Here is a 21504-nt window from a genome sequence, read left to right on the forward strand (position 1 = left end):
GATTATCTTTATAAATGGCCATCTCCTCAAATGCGTAGTGAATATCTACGCTTCAGATTCAACCTTTGGCACACAAGAGATGTCCTATCAAAAAGGAAGTTGATACTACCGAATCAGAATTTCTGTTGATGGTGTAAACTACCAACCCAGGAAGAAACGTTGCAACATTGTTTGGTTGAATGTCTGAATTTAGCAGAATTGAGGAAAAAACATTTTGCAAGAGGGACATCGTTATTGCCTCCTATGAACGCTATACAAGTGTGGCAATGGCTATTCACCAATACGAAAGTGGCAGTTCGAATCGCAATTGTTCAATATCTGAATGTATTATTTAAAGCTGCTTAATGGATGATGCATTTATCTTCTGTCTTAGTCTTTAAGCATGGAATTTTATGTAGTTTATACGTTTTATTTTTTTTTCTGTTAATATTATGTGATCTTGCAAAGAAGTACATTAATGTGTGTGTTAATCAACATTTTTAAAAATCAAAATCATTCTGTTTTTTCATATGACTATGTTTTGAAAGGTTAAATATATTGAACCAATCAATAAAAAAAATAAAAGAAATGGCGATGTCCTCAGAACACACAAGATGTCCGCTTGTCCGCAATTAACCCAAATGGGGGTGTCCTAAGGACAATATACCTGTTCGTACTATTCGTAATTAAAATGGAGGTGTCCTTCGAACACACAAAATGTCCGCCTGGCCGCAATCACCCAAAATGGGGGTGTCCTAAGAACAACCCCGCTGTTCGTAATGTCCGCAACCAGAATGAATATATCCGTAGAACACATATCCCGTCCGCCTGTCCGCAAAGTTTTGATGCACATTTATTTTATTCAGGGACTTCAACATTGTTCGTAGAACACCCGCGCACATGCGCATCACACACTTTGGACTTACGAACATCGCGCCTCTCCGCAACTGTCCGCCGCACATTTGTCGCACTTTTAATTAGTACAGGGACCCGAACACTGTCCGTAGAACACCAACGCGCATGCGCACAACCATCCCTGCGCATTTGGTTTCCTGCGGACAGCTGTCCCATTTGCGAACATGTCCTCGACGTCATCAAGTGAACGCACCCACTCTGAGCATGTGTCCTTATTTGTGGACACTGTCCGGGCCCCAGAACATTTAAAAAATGCTTTTTTGAGCAATCCAAGGTATTTTACAGTAAAGGTTCACCATTGCACATGTCCCAGACAAAGTCCCTGCCGATCTACATACTTTTTGGAACTTTTTGAGCCCCTTTTTTTGGTGTTAGAAGTGTTTAGGGATGGAGCGGGTGTTCGCGAAGCATGCCCCAGTACCCATATATTTGGATTTCCAAGATTTACAACAGGACAATTGTGCAGGTTGCTGTTATTGGGTCCTGGTTCCTAGTTCCTGGTTATTAACCTTCCAGATGGCATCCCAAATTGCTTCTGCTGCTACTGCCTCCACATCAGCACCCCCAGCCCCCTCCACCAATACCACGTCCCAAAGGGCCTGAAGTGGGGAACAGGCGTGAGGATGCAGGGGAGACGGATGAAGAGGATGAGGTAGTGGAAGTCCCTACTACTAGCAGTCATTGTGAGTCTTGGTTGTGGCGGTTATTTACCAACGTTGATGGAAAGTCAAAAGCTCATGCGAACAAGGTGATCTGCACTCAGTGCTGCATGGTGCTGAGTCGTGGCAAGCCTGGTTCATATAGCTTTGGTACTACGTCAAAGAAGTGACACCTAAAGTCATTACACGGTGGGGCTATTCGTAAGGTTGTACCTTGCAATAAATGTAGTAGGCTGAGTTCCTCTGCCGCACCCTCCGTTTCCGCTTCTTTCACCACAAAAAAACACTCCTGTGGGACAGTGCATGCCTCCAGCTGCCTCACAGGCAATTCATGATGCTGTTGACCGTTACCTTATGAGGGTCACAATATTGTGCATTTACTGCGACACAGTAGTCTGCAAGGGGGAGAACATTCGGCACTGCTTTCGAGACTGCGGTCAAGTAGCATGAGAAGGTCTGCAACCTACCTGAATAAGGCTCACCCTACATCTGCCCTTTCTTATCCCCATGGTTGGTATCGCTTCCTTACCCTCCCTTCCCCTCCTTTCCTTGTGTGTCGTGTTTAAAAAAACAAAAAATATATAAAAAAAAAGGCTTTTTTCAGAGCCGCCTTTCACAGTTTAAAAATAGAAGTGACAAATAAATAGTGCAGGGCCCTGTACATTTTTTTTTAGAAGTCCACGGACATTTATTTTTTGGTGGTGCTGCCCTATCAGAACCATTGCACTTTTCTATGGGAGGAAGTGGTGGCTCCAAAAAAGGTTGCAATGCATTTTGTATATTTTGTAGAAAAATCTGATTGCCGGCATAAGTAAGATGTACTCCATCTGCGAAAAATGTGTGTGCTACAAAACAATGTTTTCCTTCTGAAAAGGGGACATACCAACATCTCTCAAAAAGGCACAAACAGCCTTGTTAACATTGCGCCTTGCTTTCTCCATTTGTGGACCAAATGAAAAAGATCGCAGCCACATTTGTCTCTGCGCAATACGGGAAAAAATTACTCTGGAGTTTGGATACATTTCCATGACTTTCCCCAAGTCCTTCTTTCATTGCAAATTGCAAAGAAATTCTAGACATATGTCCTAAAGTGTTTCCTCCACAATGAATAAGGAACAAGTTACTTACCTGTAACTGTTGTTCTCCAGCATGGGTCTGGCATGGATTCACATGCTCATGAATATTCCCCGTCGTCAGGCTGGGAATCCTCGGTAAAGAAAAAACCAGTATCAGTTTCGTTTCTGATCTATCTTTCGTAGTAATAACCAATCACTGGTCTCTGTGTCATACTGACCACAGCCAATGACTGCCCTCTACCTAAGCCCCGCCTCTGGCAGCCATATTCAGATTTGGAAGCATGTGAAGTGGCAGTATGACCAAGTGAAGAGCCGCAGAGGGGTAGGCGGGAGGGTTCGCATGTGAATCCATGCCAGACCCATGCTGGAGAACAACAGTTACAGGTAAGTAACTTGTTCCTTCTCCAGCATGGGGTCTGGCATGGATTCACATGCTCATGAATAAAGAATACATAGCAGTACACACATGCACAACCACGGGAGGTGGCAAAGGCTCAACATTAAGCATTACATCAAACTCAACATTAAGCATCTTACCTCCTCACCAGGCTCACCTCAGGCGAACAGGTTGCGCAGCACTGCTTGGCCGACCCTGGACTCCTCCCTGGAATCCCGATCGACGCAGTAGAATTTCGTGAAGGTGTGCGTCGACCTCCACGTAGCAGCCCTGCATATGTCCAGCAGGGGCACACCAGAAAGGAACGCCGTGGTAGCTGCGATCGCTCTGGTGGAATGGGCTCTCGGACGGCCAGGCAGCGGTCGGTTTGCCAACCGATGACAGTACATGATACAGCCGGAGAGCCATCTGGAAATGGAAGCCTTCGAGAGTGTCTTCCCCTGATTGACAGGTCCAAAATTCACCAAGAGTTGTGACGTCTTCCGAAAACACTTCGTGCGGTCTACGTAGAACTTCAGCGCTCTAGCCACATCCAGCGAGTGCAAAGTCCTCTCAGCCGGCGACGAAGGCGACGGGAAGAACACAGGCAACACCAAGGGTTGTCCAAGGGAAGTCCGACGGCACCTTGGGCATGAAGGAGGGGTGCGTCCTGAGCACTACCCTCGTGTCGTGAAAAGTCAAGTACGGGGCCTTGCAGGAAAGGGCCTGGATCTCTCCCACTCGTCGTGCGGAGGTGATGGCCACAAGAAACGCTGTTTTCCACGACAGAAACTTCAACGGGGCCGAGTGCAGAGGCTCGAACGGAGGACCCATGAGCTTGGTCAGCACCACGTTGAGCTCCCACGCCGGGGCCGGAGCCTTCACCGGCAGGAACGATCTGAACAGTCCCTTCATGAACTCTTTCACCAGACGATGAGACCACAAGGACGTCCGCCCCGTGGTTCTGGTGTATCGGGAGATCGCAGCAAGATGAATCTTGATGGACGCGTGTGCCAGTCCAGCTTTGGCCAACGTCAGCAGGTACGGCAGTACTTGGGGAGCCGTAATCCGTAGAGGGTTAATCTTCTGTGCGTGGCACCAGACAGAGAACCTCTTCCATTTGTGTCCGTAGCATTTCAGAGTCGAGGACGCCCTGGCCTTTGCAAGAACCTCTCTGCAGTCGGCCGGTATGTCGTACCCTCCAAACTCAAGCGCTGCAGGAGCCAGGCCTGCAAGTTCAGCGACTTCGGGTCGTGGTGGAGGATGGCGCCTCCTTCCCTGGAGAGTAGATCCGCGTCCACCGGCAGCTTGATTGACGGGGACGCTGACAAGTCCAGAAGGTCCGGGAACCATATCTGCCTCGGCCACGCAGGTGCGACGAGGATCATCCTGCACCGTGACCTCTTGAGCTGGTTGATGAGCCGGATCAGCAGTGGCAATGGAGGGAACGCGTAAAGGAACAGGCCCTCCCAGGGGAACGAGAAAGCATCGCCCATGCTCCTCGCCTGGGGAAACCTGCTGGCGAACCTCTGGCACTTTGAGTTCGTCGCCGTCGCGAACAGGTCGATCTGGGGTGTGCCCCACCGTCGGAAGAGGCGATCCACTAGATCCTGCCGTAGTTCCCACTCGTGGAACGAGCGCAGCTCCCTGCTGAGTGAGTCGGCAATGGTGTTTTTATCCCTGCCAGATGAAACGGCACCAGAAATATCCTTTGGGCGACGGCCCAATGCCACAGGTCCTGCGCCTCCTTGGACAGTGCTGGGGACCTGGTTCCGCCCTGTTTCCTGATGTAAGACATGGTGGTGGTGTTGTCGGTGAAGATCCTCACCACCTTGCCCTTGAGGGACGGAAGGAAGGACCTGAGGGCCCAAAACACTGCACGGAGCTCCAGGACGTTGATATGTAGTGATTTCTCCATCGGGAGCCAAAGGCCTCTTGCGTGCAGATTTTCGGTGTGCGCTCCCCACCCTTCCAGGGAGGCATCCGTGGTCACTGTCTCCTGGTGGGCTGGGGTCTGGAAGTCCATGCCCGCCGTCAGATGCGCGCGGGTGCCCCACCACCGGATCGCTCGTCGGAAACTCTCGTCGAGTGTGATCCTTTCCTCGAAGCTGCCTGTCGTTTGGATCCATCGCGCATCCAGGAACTCCTGCAACGGGCGCATCCGGAGCCTGCACAGGGGAATGAGGTAGATGCAGGAAGACATCATTCCGAGGAGGGACTTGATGGACCTCACCTTGGCCGCATCGGCCACCAACATCCGTTGTACCTTGCCCAGGATGGCCCTGGTCCTCTCCTCCAACGGGGAGGCCAGAAGGGACACTGTCGAGCCTCGCTCCCAGAAACAGTGCGTCTTGCGCGGGTACCAGGTGGGATTTGGCGTAGTTCACGGAGAATCCCAGGTCCGTGAGAAGCTGGACGGTCCTTGCCGTGTGGTCCACGGCGAGCTCCCTCGTCTTGGCTCGGATGAGCCAGTCGTCCAGGTAGGGGTAGACGTGGATCCCCTCTCGGCGCAGCTGCGCCGCCACCGGTGCAAGGCACTTGGTGAAAACCCTGGGTGCCGACCGTAGCCCGAAGGGGAGGGCTTTGAACTGCGAGTGACGCCCTTGGACCACAAACCTGAGAAATTTTTGGTGCCCCCTTAGGATGGGAATATGGAAGTAGGCATCCTCCAAATCCAAGTCTCCTTCCTCCAGCTGACCCAGGACGTGCTGGAGGGTGACCATCCGGAACTTCTGAGCCTTGATGAACTTGTTCAGACGTCGCAGGTCTAGGATGGGGTGCCATCCTCCCGTCTTCTTCTTCACGAGGAAGTATCTCGAGTAAACTCCGGAGCCCCGAAGCCTCTTTGGGACGGGTTCGATGGCGCCCTTCCTGAGCATTGCCTTTACCTCCAGGAGAAGCTGCGGGACGTGAAGCTCTTTCCTGGCCACGGGGGGGACGTGGGGGCACCTTCTTTGAAACTCGAGCGCGTGTCCCCGGGCTAAGGCGTCCAGCACCCAACGGTCGGTGGAGATGGACTCCCACACGCTGACGAAGCTCGCCAGCCGGCCTCCCACTGGGGTGCTTCGGTGGGGGCCCGACCCCACGGCCGGTTCAATCCTGTTTCGACGAGGCTTTGCCGCCTTGACCTCCTTGGCGATGACGGCGGGGTCCGCCCGACTTGCCTCGTCCCCTATAGGCCTCCTGAGACGACGAGCGGGCCGCTTGACGATAGGTGGCGAAACCGCCGCCGGAACCTTTGGAGGCGCCCTTGCCTCCACTGCTCCGAAAGGGCGGCCGTCGTTGTTGTAGAACCCCAAGGGCCGGGCCGTCTCCGTGTCCGCTTTAATGGCCTGAAGGGAGTCGTCCACTGTTTTCCCAAACAGGTTGTTCCCATCGAACGGCATGTCCAGGACTCTGGTCTGTAAGTCTTGACGGAAGTCCGTAGCCTTGAGCCATCCACGCCGCCTAAGGCACACGCCGTTGCCCAACTGGCGGAATCCCGTATCGGCGATGTCCGTCGCAATAGTGATGGCGTGCTCCGACGCCACCTCACCTTCCTGTAGGATCTTCAGGGCATCCGCCCTCTTGTCGTCCGGTAGGAAGTCCAGCAGAGGAGCCAGTTTGTACCATAGCTCCCTGTCGTAGCGGGCCACGATAGCCAAGGCGTTGGCCGCCTTAATCATCGTCGCTGCAGACGAGATGACCCTGCGTCCCATAGAGTCCAACTTCTTTCCCTCGCCGTCCGGCGGGGAAGTCGATGTGGAGGCCGCACCGCCCCCCGCTTTCTTCCTGGCCGCCGCGGAGACGACGGAATCTGGGGTAGGCTGCGCCCGGAGGCACAGGGGGGCCGCGTCCGGGACCCGGTACTTCTTTTCGTACCGGTCTCTTCTCGCTGGCGTCGTGGAAGGGTTCTTGAGGAGGGCGAGGCCCTCATCCCAAATGTCGTCCAGTAGAGGCACCGCGAGGACTGTCTTCCTCTTGGCCTCGCGCCGTTGATAAAGGAATCCTTCCTTTTTCTTCTCCTCAGGGCAGAGTTGGAAAAGATCGGACGCCCTGGCGATCATGGAGTGGAACGATCCAATCTCGTCGGGCGGAGAAGCCCTGGTAGGAGGTGAGGACGGAAGATCCTCGTCGTAGACCTCGTCGTCCGTACCCGTCGCGGCCGTGTCAGTCCCCGTATCATCCCCTCGAGTCGTGGACGGGGAGGAGGGCTGGACGGGACGCAACGGCTGAAAAGGAGGTGGAGGGTGAATCCTTCTTTTCTTGGGAGGAGGAACGCCAGAAGGTTCCGGTTCTGGGTCCCCCGGCGGGAGTGGTTCCTCCGCTGGCAACGGTAGTCTCGTCCTTATCTCCGTGCATAAGGACTGTATAGCCAACAAAATGGCCGCCGAGTTGTCTTGCGGCGCTGGCAGAGGGGAATCCGACGGGCGATCAGGGGCTCCGCCGTGGCTTAAGACCTCGATCAGCTCTTCCTCCGAGGTTGAAGCCGAGTCTACGACGACACCCTGCCCCCCCTTTTTCTTCTCCGCCGGAGATTTCACGGGGGTCCTATCGATGGGCATAAAAGAGGACTCCCTCCGAGGTGGCAGGGAGACTCTGAGCCCCGAGGGCGCCACCACTGGCGTAGCCTCCACAGTCTGAGCCAGGGCCGCCGCGACAGTCTCGATACAGGCCTTGGCCGGATGGATTAAGGCCTTCACCACCTTAGGTGCGCTCACCGCCTTATCCTTGAGGGGGGGGACACTGCCTCGCTCCCCCTCCGATGCGGCCTTCGAGCTCGACCGGGGCCTCTCCAGGAGCTTCGCCGGGTGCTCGGCCTTCCTCTTACCCGACCCAGAGTGTTGGCTCGTGGTTGATGGTACCGGGGAGGGTGCGCCCTGCCTGGCGCCCGTAGAGCCCGACCGTTCGGCGCTCCCGGTGCCAGCGGACTCGCGGTGCTTGGCCTTGTGTTGGACCCCCGTCGCCGGGGCGTCCTCAAAGGTCTTAGAAGTCCGCTCGAATTTCTTCCTCTTGTTCTCGCCGGACGGGCTCTTCCCTTCCAGCCAGTTGGCGAGACGTTGATGGCGGTCCTTCATGGTCCGCTCCGACATGTTGCCGCAAAACGCACAGTCCTTCTCCACGTGCGTATTGTCCTCATGTAGGCAGTAAAGACAAAAGGAGTGTTCGTCCTCCTTAAAGACGTTCTGCAGCTGGCATCCAGGGCAGACCCTGAACAGCTTTCCGGGCGTCGAGCTTCCCTTCTCCTGGGCCATGTCCGGGACGGGCCTGAGAAAACTTCTGGAGTCCTCCAAAAGCGTAGCTCGACGAAATCTTCACCCTTGAGGGGCGCAGACGAATCCGACACGGGTCCCCGTTGATCGGATGGAGAGTCGGTGGAGCTTGAGGCTCTTTTGACCGAAAAAAATGAAGTTTTTGAGAAAAAACGTGAAAAAATAGCACTAACGCTCGAGAGCAATAGCACGAGGATCCCAACACATGAACGTGCGGTAAAAATCTGAAGATGGCTGCCAGAGGCGGGGCTTGGGTAGAGGGCAGTCATTGGCTGTGGTCAGTATGACGCAGAGACCAGTGATTGGTTATTACTACGAAAGACAGATCAGAAACGAAACTGATACTGGTTTTTTCTTTACCGAGGATTCCCAGCCTGACGACGGGGAATATTCATGAGCATGTGAATCCATGCCAGACCCCATGCTGGAGAATAATAATGTCTGGATGACGCTGTGTCACCAAAAAAGCACAGAGGTACCAAATCCACCCACTTCATTCCATGCACTCCATGCCAGTTCACTTCCACATGAGAGAATCCAAGATGTGCAGCCACTCCACGGCGATCTGCATGCACCTCCAACCAATTTATCTACGAATCTCCCAAAATCCAAACAATCGGCTTTCTGAAACACACAGCCATAGCTGTCTGCTCTTCTCTCAGGAAAAAGACCTACTTCTCTGCATGTGATACGCACTGTCCACGGTCCGCGGACAAATCGAAACATCTGAGCGTGGGGGATGAACATTTAAATAGTGTGCCCCATTTCCCCTTTGAGGTTGGCTCTGTAAAGAGCCCTTTTTTTCCCAGCTACTTCAGAAACACCTTTTATTTTGTATTTTTGTGGTTTTCTTTTCTTATTTTCCTCCAAAAATCTTCACATTAGCTTCTCCAAAGCAACCCTTATGTTCCAAAACAGCATGGCATTTCCCATATAAGAATAAAAGAAATGTCATCTTCTTTAAAATAAACAACATTACCAGAATCAATGCTTTCATTATTACAAAAGAACATACCAACTTTAAGCATGAAAGCAAACATGCCTCGGTTGATTGCACACCTAGCAATATTTTGCTGAGGACAGAAACGGAACTATTGTCCCATGCTGCTCTAGGTTACAAAGCAGAAAAAATAACCTTGGCATTTGGAAGGACTTTCATGATTGCCTGAACCAAGTTTTGCAGATCTTGCAACAAAGTAGGGGCACTGACATAGCCCAAATGCACAGCAACACAGTGTAGGACAACTACATGTGGACTATGAAAACTAGCCATATCCTGAAAAACTACTAAAATTGCCTGCAAATTCAACTCATGCAAAGTGCTCCACATCACATCCACTTTTTAGTGTCAAAATGGTTAGCCACATTCCCAGATTTAGCATACTGCTCCAAACCATTCACAAACATATCTCCAACCACCAACACCCTGACTTTCTGCACCTCCGCCATCTTCACTACACACAGCCTCTCTCAATATGAAGCAGAACCTCAACACCTGATTGGCTAATCCTCAAAATACAGTCCCACTTCATGCTCGGAAACCCCGGATGTGGCATGTTCTGTCTGCAAACAACAGCGCTGTCCGTGGAGTGCATAAGTAACACTTGGGCAGCCCTTCTAGCCTTTCCACTGCACTCTCTGCACCACTTCCTCATTGGCTACTGTTAAGCAGTCACACAATCATCCACCAATCACATCCAAGAACTCTACATCTAACTCCATCATCACAGATCAGCACTTTAGATGTACTATTGAACACTCTCAGTACAATTTGGCTGCGACTGCAAAAGACCTACAGCAAAAACTACTATAAAACTCCCCAAGATTTCTACTTGCATATTTCATGCACATCCACATGCATGAACACAGACTACAGGTATGAATATTTTCTACACAGGAATACAATACATCCCGGGAGCATAGCTCAGCAGCAACGTGCGCGCCTTGGAAGCAAGACGTCACGAAGCAATACAGGTTTGATCCCCGGGTCCGCGTTTAGAAATCTCTGGGTGTTTAAGTGTGTTATAAATGCGTAACTAAGACAAAATAATTACACAACTAAAAAACAAACAATTCCTGTAACAGCGCCTCGATGCCTGCGGGCTGTGCTTTAAAAATGTAAAATAAAATAAATAAAAATATGAACAGAATAACTGCCACTTATCCTGTATAAACTGTAAAATAAACTTACTGTCATTTCTCCCATCTGCTATGATGAAGTGTCAATTGCAAACCTTTCAGCTCTCCAAATTTTTGTTTACACACACACCCATCTAAAAAAATATTGTTTCATATTATAAAATGGGAGAAATAACAGTATAATTATGAAAAAGACTGTCCAGTGTGTTATAAAATTACACGCAGCCAGGATGAGCACATACATATTCATTCAAGCACACACAGACAATATCATTAGAAAGGCTCACAGATCAATCAACACCACTGCCTCTATATGAAATCCTTCGGCTTTATTTCCCACACCTTCACAAAGGCATACATTGAATGCTTTTATGTACAATCTCTGCCATTTACCCTGTAAAAATAGCAAAAATGCATATGATTATTTCTTCTATCGCTTAACATCCATTAATATAACATTAAAAAAACAAGTGTGCTTTATACGTTTACTATTATACTAATTTGAAAAACATATTCAACTAACAGATTCTAAATAAAATACACAGGATGCACATAGGCAAAGGAAAGTGGAAAACAATGTCTACATTAACAAAAGTGCTAGAAAAACACATATTCACTAACTTCTTTCTTTTACAATTGCAGTGAAAACCACTCTCCTGAAAAGCAGCAGCGTCTGAAGTACGAACAAGGACTTAGAAGAAACCTACTCTTTCCATACAAAAAAGTAAATACAAAACTAACAATGTTCTAACTGTTACTCAAACACACTAGCATTTTAGTATTGTAGAAGAAACAAGTATATTAACCCTTTACGACTAGATGTAGTATTAGTGCTTCCCCTTACCAGTTGCATACTTTATATTGTCATCTGAAGCCCAGTATAGTAACACACAAATACAAGAATAGCCTTCCCAACTTGATGTAGCTGCCCATTGCACAATCCCACGCTTTCACAATCATACTTACCATCATACTCAGACACTCATGCACAAAGCATGCATACACTGCACAACAGCCCAACCCACACTTTCTTTTTTCCTCCAATAGACCCCAAAGAATGCCTACCAAAAAGCAATTCCATAGAAAGCAACGCAGAAGTAGAACAAACAGCTCAAACAAAACAGCTAATACAGTCATTAAGCAAAACAAAACAAGCTTCCAGTACAAAAACGTTCCCTCTTCTATCAAAATGTAAAACGAAACAGAAAGTGATTAACAAGACTTCAGCTACAACTACTGCTAACGCTGCACCTATAAATCTTTATTTAGCGGCAAAAAAGCATACAAAAAATGTTTTGGGCAAAACATGTTCTGCCACATAGTCCTTCAGAACCTTTTAAAAACAGGAGAGAAATCATTCAGAACCCTTTAAACATACCGTAGAAAATGAATCCTAGAAGCTCTCATAAACAGTGCAATCCTTCTCAAAAGGAAGTTATTTATTTTAGTGGAGGTGAATGGAGTCACACCACGACCACAGAACCATATTTTAATGAAGAAGCATGTAAGCAAAAGCAAACAAACCCAATTGCCATACATAGTAGTGGACGAAGGTATGAAAAACTTACACCATTATGGAACAAGAAACTCGCTCACAAAAATATCCCCAGAAAACTCAGTATCGCCTCCCCATTCCACTGAACCAAAACATCCAGCCTACAAATGGCCGAGCACATCAATGTGTAACATTGCCAAAAAATCTTTCAAATCTTTACCTTAGTTCCTCAATCAGTATGTAAAAAGAAAAGTCAAATTCAAAATGAAACTACTACAAAATATGGATGGCTGTCCAGTACGCAAATACACAGGACTACAAGGACGTTCATTAGCCTGCATTTCAGGACCTATTTGCAAAAGCACCTTCCATCATATCAAAATGATATCAACACATCATTCAACTATAAGACATCTGGTCCAAAAACTCTACTATGCTAAAAGTCCTGCTTTAGCACTAGCCAATTTGAATAACAATCTTCTACATGGTATAGCCAAACAACTACTCGGAGAAATAGAGCATATCCAGAGAAAATATTTTGGAATTGAAAGCCACTTACAAAATGCAATATATGTACAACAAACTAGCAGCTACTGTACAAATAGCAACCTTCTATTAAACACATACAAAAAAGAAATACTAAAGTTTAAAAGTACCTCAGCTGAAGTACCAAACCATGTGTGTGTGTGTTTCCGCAGGACTTCTTATGAAAGTACCACAAAAACTACGTACAAAATAGACGACAATGAAGATTCCAAATGGTTCCAATTAGCTCTCTACCTTATAGCCATAAAACAAATATGACATTACTGACCCCTTAATACTTTGCAATTACTGCACTGCAAAACTTGACAACACCCAAACACCTTCACGTGCTATCACAAATAACTTGGAATTATTCCCACTACCAAAACCACTTCAACAACTAAATTTATATGAGAGCATCATAATTCAAACAGTGCACCCATTTCAAGCAATAATATGCATCCAATCAAAAACAGCAACATTACCTCCCTCTGAATTAGTGAAAGGCATTTGTGACAAAGTAGTTTATTTACCATTATGTCTGAAAGAAAATGTACACATTCTAGGAGTGCAACGGCCAATAGATCAATCTTTAATTGTCTTATTAAATGGCGTACCTACAAAAGACAAAATAAATTGGCAACAACTCGTCGACTTACATAAAGTTAGACAAGCCCTGCAATTTCTAAAAAACAACAATGAATACTACAAAGAAATTAATATTGAAGAAAACCTGAGAGAAACCATTGAAATAATTCAAGAGTAGCCAGAAACTGATCAATTTGAACTTCTAAATACTGCTACAGAATCCAATATTTTAGCCCATTATACAATTCATCCTTTACACTCTAAAGACACTATAGATGATTCAATGGAAATGTACCAAATGCGACAAGCCAAAGGATCTCCAATCAGCATATGGGAAAAAAGTATAGAAGCATGGGCCTTTCCTCTACTCTTTCCTACTGGAAAAGGAGGAAGGTACGATGATAGACCCACACAGATAACAGCATCGGAATATCTCTTTCTACGAATGTATTCTGATGACCCCAGATTCAGACAAAACGTGGAATGCATATTCCACTTTCTCTTTGAAAGTGAACTTGCAACTCTATGCTACGGAGTTGCACACACATTAAAATCAGGTACCCATTTTCATAATATGTCAGCTATGCAATTATTACAAAAAGATCAAGAAAAAGATGAAGTTTTACAGTCAAGTATAACAAATCTTTTAACAAACATGCGTGGTACAAAATGATACTGGTTCCGACGTCATGGAGATGTACACTATATAAGAAACCTTGGCCCACCCACTTGGTTTGTTACATTAAGTTGTGCAGAATATGCATGGGAAGATTAACACTATTTCCTAGGCATAGCAAACAAAAATAAAACAAACATAGATATAAAAACACGAGGAGAACTCTGCTCTCTAGCTCCTGTAAATGTATTCAACACTTCTTTTAGATAGAAGAATACCAAGCGAGAGGAGCACCACACATCCACATGCTATTATGGATTAAAGATGCTCCTAAATTTGGTCAGGACAGTGATGCCACTGTTTTCCAGTTCATCCAAAAATATATCACTTGTGAAATCCCTTCACAAACACATAGTGACCTTCATGCACAAATTTTACAATTTCGAAGACACAAATGTGGCAAATATATAAAAAGGGAAATACTAAACCAAATGCCACTTTCGTTTCCCTAGACCAGTTTCAGCAACAGTTCAAGTAAACAACTTCATGTATTCAGTCAGACACTGGGCCTCTTTACGAGCTTGGAGGTAGCCATGCCCTTAATAAGGCCATGGTTGCCTCCAAACTCTGGTCTGGGTCCGGGTTCCCTGAATGGGGATATACCGGGCCATTCCGACTTTGGAGGCCTGGTATTTCCTCATTCCCATTTGAGCCCACATAAGGCTCAATGAGAATGGGGAGGGAGCTAATAACGGGCCCGTTGGTAGCTCCCTGGTCCCCTCGCGGGACCCGCTAAGGACGTCTGGTCTGACCAGACGTCCAGAGCGGGTCCCGCAAGGGAACCTCGTAATAGGGCAGAATGGGTTTAACGGCGCTGGCACCTTTATTGACGCCATTAAACCCATTCCGCCCGCCTCGTAATGAGGCCCATAGTGTCAAAGGTAAATCACCTAATAACACATATTACATAAAAAGAACAGAAGAATCAAAATACATCAATGATTACAATGCAATCATTGCCCTCCGATGGAATGCAAACATAGATGTGCAGTACATTGCAGACAATTCCACTGCAGTTGCACGATATGTCACAGTCTACTTAACCAAAGCAGAGAAAACAGAGCTTCAGGACCTCTGGGATGACATATCATCGGACAAAACAATATCACAGAAATTGTACAGCTTAGGCATAAAAATGCTCTCTCATGGAGAATGTGGCTGCTATGAAGCTGCAGACCGTTTAACCGGTACTGCCTTGTATGGAAAATCTGACAATATAGTATGGCTATGTTTTGGTCCTGCTAAATCTAGAAAAGGAGTTCTCAAATCATATGAGGACATAGAAACAATAGCCAAAAATGATCCCAACAGCCAAGACATTTTGAAAAACTACTACATACTACCCAAATAGGAGTACCACTTTGGAAACCATGTGTCTCTACCCCGTAGCCCAAAACTTCACATACAAAAATAATGCTAAACCAGATGAAAAGAAAGGTAGATACAGAGTGGTAAATTGTGAAGGCAGCTTAGAGAAACTTACCAAATGCAGCTTAAATCATATCAAATTGTCATTAAAAACTCCTCAACATAAATAACTGTATTACATATCCTTGCTACAACTTTTTAAACCATGGACAAAAGAAGAAGTTACTGGATACACATGACTCCTATGAAGGCGCTTTCAAATCAAATTAAAGCACTACAACAGACAAACTTTACACAGTACCAAACAATGCTGCACAATGAACACAACACGAAGAAGAACTCCAGGCCCAACTACAAGTGGACACTCCCGACAGTAGTTAACCTTCTGTAACAGGAAGGCAAGAACCACTTGGACAGCCACTAATAGAAAATGAGGCAGAATTAGCCATGATAGAAGTAGAAAACACCATGTGCAGTATGAACAAGCTACAGAAGACTTCGCTGTACTAAAATCACAACTGAACAATGAGCAGCGTAGCATTTTCCAAGAAATAACAACTCAAATTGAACATGGTGTGGAACATGAAAATAAAAACTGTATCTGCCAAGACCACAAACCTATACTGCTATACGTGAGTGGTCAAGCTGGTTCAGGCAAAACATTCTTAATCAAAATCATCAGCAAGTTCCTTCAGCAATTGACAAACAACAAACTGTCAGCTGTTGTAACTGCCCCCACAGGTTTAGATGCCCACAACATAGGCGGTGTCACATTACACTGATTACTACTCCTTCCAGTAGAACACCAAAACAAATTAGACCATTACAAATTTTCCACAGAAGCTGCAATGGAACTACGCAGAGTTGTCAAACAAATGGAAATGCTGCTAATAGAGGAGGTGAGCATGGTCTCCAAACTAATGTTGGCTTTGATTCACCTCAGATTACAAGAGGTCCTCAAAACAGACTACGAACAGCACTTTGGAGAAAAACACATTCTTGTTTTCGTAGATCTTCAATTGAAACCAGTGAAAGCTGAACCTATTTTCAAAACCTTAGGGCACAAACTGTGCAGTAAAACTCTTGGCAGCATAGGAAATGTCAACCTTTGGCAACATGTCCAATACAGAGAATTAACAGAAAACATGCGCCAGTCTGCAGACCTCACATACGCCAACATTTTAAAAAGTATTAGAGTTGCTGTACTATCTCAAGAAGCACAAGCAATATTAAAAACCAGACACACCCATGCACTCTATGGCCATAACCCATGTGCTACTGATGTCATGGAACAATTAGCACACAAAAATGTAATTGTATGTCCTTGATGACAACTCTTGCAAGCTGTTCAAAATTCAATGAAACAATGTTGAAAAATGAAATTCAACCAATAATTGAAATTTGCTCCACAGATAAACTGGACATACATGGTATGACACTATCCATGTGTCAACAAGCCATAACAAGACTAAATACCCTATAAAACTCCAAAATATTTTCTCCAACACAGCTGGTTTGGAGAAAATATTAAAATTATCTTTAAACTGTAGAGTAAGGCTTAAACGTAACCTTGACATGGAGCAAGGACTAGTTAATGGAGCACTTGGTACAGCTGGTGGCTTTCAAACATACCCACATGACAACAACATTCAATTTGTCAATATTCTCTTTGACAAACTATCATAAGTTAAAAGGATAGGACGCTCAACAGCCCACTTCCTTCTTTTCAAAGACATGTATGTACGCAGAGAACAATTTTCACTAACTCTAGCATACGCCGTTATCATTCACAAATCACAAGGTCGTACCCTAGATAAAGCATTAATAGATATTGGTAGCACAGTCTTTAAAGAAGGCATGAGCTATGTAGCACTATCACGCTTGCGTACACTTGACAGGCTATTTCTAATCAACTTTGATGCAAGTAAAGTAAATGCAGATATTCCTTTCATTCTAGAATACAATAGGCTGTGTTCACTCCACACCCCCATCTAAAAACCTATCCTGTTCCACAAAAAGCAAAACATTGTAAAAGAAAACTACTTCAAACTGAAACGATACAGGATATCACTACAATTCCTCCAAAGAAAAAAAAGCAACTAATACTTCATCAAGTACTACAACCAAAGAAGAATCTACTGGTCAAAGTAACTCAACTACTTCTTCAAAGAAGCAACACACACTCCGAACAAATGACTGACACAGAACTGTCAGGTCCATTCAAATTTTCAAATATAACTGCTGTAAAATGTAGCAATAAATATTCTATTTCAATTGCCACCAATTATTGAGAACATTTACTTACACAGTACAGACCAATTGTGTTTGCAAATGTTAGTCCTTCATAGAATTGCAACCAACAATCCTGATAACACTTACAGTGTTCATGGAATAAGACAAGAATTGGACTATTGTGCTGGAATTGTCAAATTCACTATAAACTTGCAAGAAGATTCACAAGAATTTCTAATGTACTTACTACAAGTACTGGAAAACAAAAACATACCCATTAAATGAAATCTTTCAGATTTCATACATGTGGAAACATGCATGCACTCTCTGCAACCATGTGGCACAGGACAAGTCCCTAATGAACGCTTTGTGTATGTATCCATACCCAACTGTGAATACATTCCATTTCAGCAACTTGTACAAAATGCAAGCCATGGCACATGATGTACTACCTGCAATTCCACCTTACAAATACAGACACATAGTAAATACATAATAGTAATGCATTTACGTTACAATGCCGATGGTACCAAAAACAAATGCAAGCTGACTGAATTCACACATGGTCAGGTATCACTTGGTAAGAAAACCTTCACAACAATAGGTATAATCTACCATGCAGGAGCCACAACCAATGCAGGTCACTACACTGCATATATAAAAAATAATTGTGCATGGTTCGAATGTAATGATAGTACCATTACTCTAGAGCAGAGATTGCCAGCAAATCTTGTAAACGCTTACTTAATATTCTTAAAACCAAAACTTAATATGTAATCTGTGTATGAACATAAGCAAAACTTCAACTTCAAAACTGTGCACAGTTGGAGTAAGCCAACATGTATCTAACTGCCACAAGATTCTGCAACAAGCAAACAGATAAATAAATACCACTAAAATTTAACAAGAAATACACAGTTAGAATACGCCAACAGGTATCCAACTGCCCCAAAAAATCTGCAACAAGCAAACAGATAAAAAATACTACTAAAATCAAACAAGAAATATACAGTTAGAATACGCCAACAGGTATCTAACTTCCCCAAAAAATCTGCAACAACCCAACAGATAGATGAATAGCATAAAAGTAGAACTTAACAATTAGAATACACCAACAGGTATCTAATTGCCCCAAAAATCTCCAACAATCCAACAGATAGAAGATTAGCAAGAAACAAGAAATAAACAGTAAACAATGAAAGAAATATATTGTACCACAACAAAGAAGGTTTTTAATCCAGCATGTATTTTTTTTCCCACAGACCCAATGATTTAGAAAACAAACACAGAAACTGAGCAAATTGCACAGTACACTGGTTTGAACTATAGTACTTCTAAAGTACTAAATATGAGGGTAAACAAAATACAGAAATGTCTATTATGCAATGCAATAACTCATATTGAACTACCTGCTCTAACATATAATCTTTTCTTTTATCACTGAGATCGAAAAAGTATGTCTGGTCCAGTTACCCATGTCATGAAAAAACTGCATACAACCACAAAAAAACTCAACCAGTAAGTATACAATAAATAGACTCAGAAACACTGCAGTCCTTGTTACAAACTCTACAATCTTAACTGCATAGCCTAGCCAAAACGTCACATACAAACTCTACAAATGAAACCGTACACAAACTTTTGGGTTGTAGATATTTGATGGGTGTTTGATTCTATGGGTGTGTTATGCTGTCAAGACTCTAGGCCCTGGCCACAACCACTGCAGCATAACACATCAATACTACCAAACATTTTGACTGTGGTATGTGGGATGATTATAGGGGATATTAATTACAATCAATCCTCTACTAACAACCCAAAACCAACATCATGCTAAAGTAAAATAGCTAGTAGTGCATTTATTATGTCTGTGGACAGCCGCAAAGACCGCGGACATGGCGAACACATCAGGGGCACCTGCCACCTATACAAATACAATATTTGACCCATCTCTTACTCCCCAACCCTCCCCAAACACTTCTGCACACCAACACACTCCCAAAAATTGCATTTTGACTCTGTTCGCCGCTGTGCTGTCGGTGGATCCGAGATGGCGGACGCATCGAAACAATGTGACGCACCTCATGCCTAACTCCAGCCAATCGGCCGATACATTGCGTATCCGCAGACATGATGGAAGCCGATTAGCCAATCGGTGTCTTGTCCGCGGAGCGAACAGGGAAGTGTGTCCGCGGAGCGGACATAGACAGCACTCATTTTTTTGCCTTAAGTTTTGGCTATTTAAAAAAAAAAAAAACTTCTGGACGGATTTACACCAAATTAACAAAAGCACGCTTTTGGGACTAAGCTGCCGCTCCTGCCGCAAATTTGTTGGAAATCCGCCCAGCGGTTTGAGCTGTAGGTGTGCGCAAAGTTTTTTCCCATTTATCAAAAATGATAATAAAAGTCAGTGTCACACATTTTTACATACAGTTCAATACTTCACTAAGCTATCTCCCAAAATTTCCCCAAATGTCGGCTTCATGACTTTTTCTGGGAAGTCAATCACATTCCAGGCTATACCTCTAGTTTTGCATATGATCACCCATCTAAAATTATGGCAATCTCTAGACATATATGCATATTTTGACTTCAATTGCACATTAGATTTTGTTTTGCCACTTAGCATGAGGTCTGGCCCATCTGCTTCTCTGTTGACTCTTCCTGCAATTAATCCATTAACATTCTTTCTCCCAGGGCTGATGCCCATTTGGGTCCTTATCTCTGAGAGCAGAGAGGCAAGCACCACCTCCCTGTTCCTGGGGAATTCCTCGGGGACAGGTCTGCTATCATTATCTCTGAGCAGAGATCACAAAGTTGGATTTTATTTTCACGGATTATTCAGAGCTCAACCCATTAAGGGCTGCCTTTTTTTTTTTTTACACAGTTTTGCTCCTCAACCCCATAAATTCCTTCCTGGTCACTGCTGTGGCTTTAAAAAGATAGACTTTTAGATAGAGAGCTGAGCAGAGCTGTGTAAGTGTAGGGAAAAGGGGACCAGTTCTTGGCCTTTGAATCTCATAGGAAATGTTCTTTCTGGGCTGAAAACAGCTTTACTTTTTGCATAGAAAACTGGTGTTTTAAAATGTTCCAATTCTGTTTACACATGAGGCTTGCTTTAATACTTGAACTCAACTCATGTGCAGATTTATCCTGTGCAATGCAATCAATTTTGATCTTTGAACTATACTTTATATTAAACTGGCACAGGCACTGGAGTTTCACTGGTAAACAGAGCCTTTCAATGCCAGATTGCGAAAAGTGCCTTTCATTTTTTCATAATGTAGTCAAAGGTAGACCTCTGATTGTAGTTCTTTGTCATTCACACACATTTCACACTTAATCTTAGTCTTCCTTTTTATTACAACACCGTTGATGTATTTGACAGAGTTAAAAGTTCCATGCTGGGGGGTGGGAGGGTGTGGCCAGATGAGTACTGAGCCGGATGCTTCTTCAGTGAGCTGTGTATCCCGCACCTTCACATGGGCCCAGGCCCCTTAATGTAAGCATCTGATACCCACAATCATGGAGCAAGAGTCAGAACCCTCTGGCAATACCCTCTGGTTCTGAGAACCCAAGCAGAGCCAGGGCTCCCGAGAAAAGGAACAAGAAGAAAGGTTTGGCAACACTCACCCAAATGGCAGGTGTGCGGATGATGGAGACCAAGGAGTACGCCATACAGTTGAAGAGGCTCCCCCGGCAGTGAAACGAGCAAGCGGCAGAGTGTCCCTGAGGCATGCGGTCACCCTGCAGGAGCTGAAACGCAAATGTTGGAAGAAGTGGAAGCTGTCTGGAACATTAAGCGAGCTGGACCGAGACGCCCGATTCGCTAGACGGAGCTCGGAAATAAGTGGAGAGGTGAGCGATTGAGGAGGCGAGCTGGGGTGGGGCGGGATTCCCTCTGTGATTCTCAGATCAGGCTTGACCCAAGCACTGGGAAGACATGGATAAGGCCCAAAGTGTGTCCCTTCCGGCGCGAACATCCTGCAGCAAAAGGGAAGGAGGAGGGTCTGCAGAACCAGCGGGTGGAATTGCAAGCAGCAGAGGAGGCTCAATAGCACTGTCAATGCGAGAGAATCCATAAACAACACAAGACACACAGAGGCAAAGCAATTTTCAGGCAACCCGTAGGGGGAGAAAACACATAGTTATAAGGGAGACAGAACAAACTAACAAGATTCCCCAGAAGATACGCGCTGTAGGACAGAAACCATTGTGAGACCA

This window comes from Ambystoma mexicanum, chromosome 4q (assembly GCF_040938575.1).
Source record: "Ambystoma mexicanum isolate Mex_15411 chromosome 4q, UKY_AmexF1_1, whole genome shotgun sequence".
Classification (NCBI taxonomy): Eukaryota; Metazoa; Chordata; class Amphibia; order Caudata; family Ambystomatidae; genus Ambystoma; species Ambystoma mexicanum.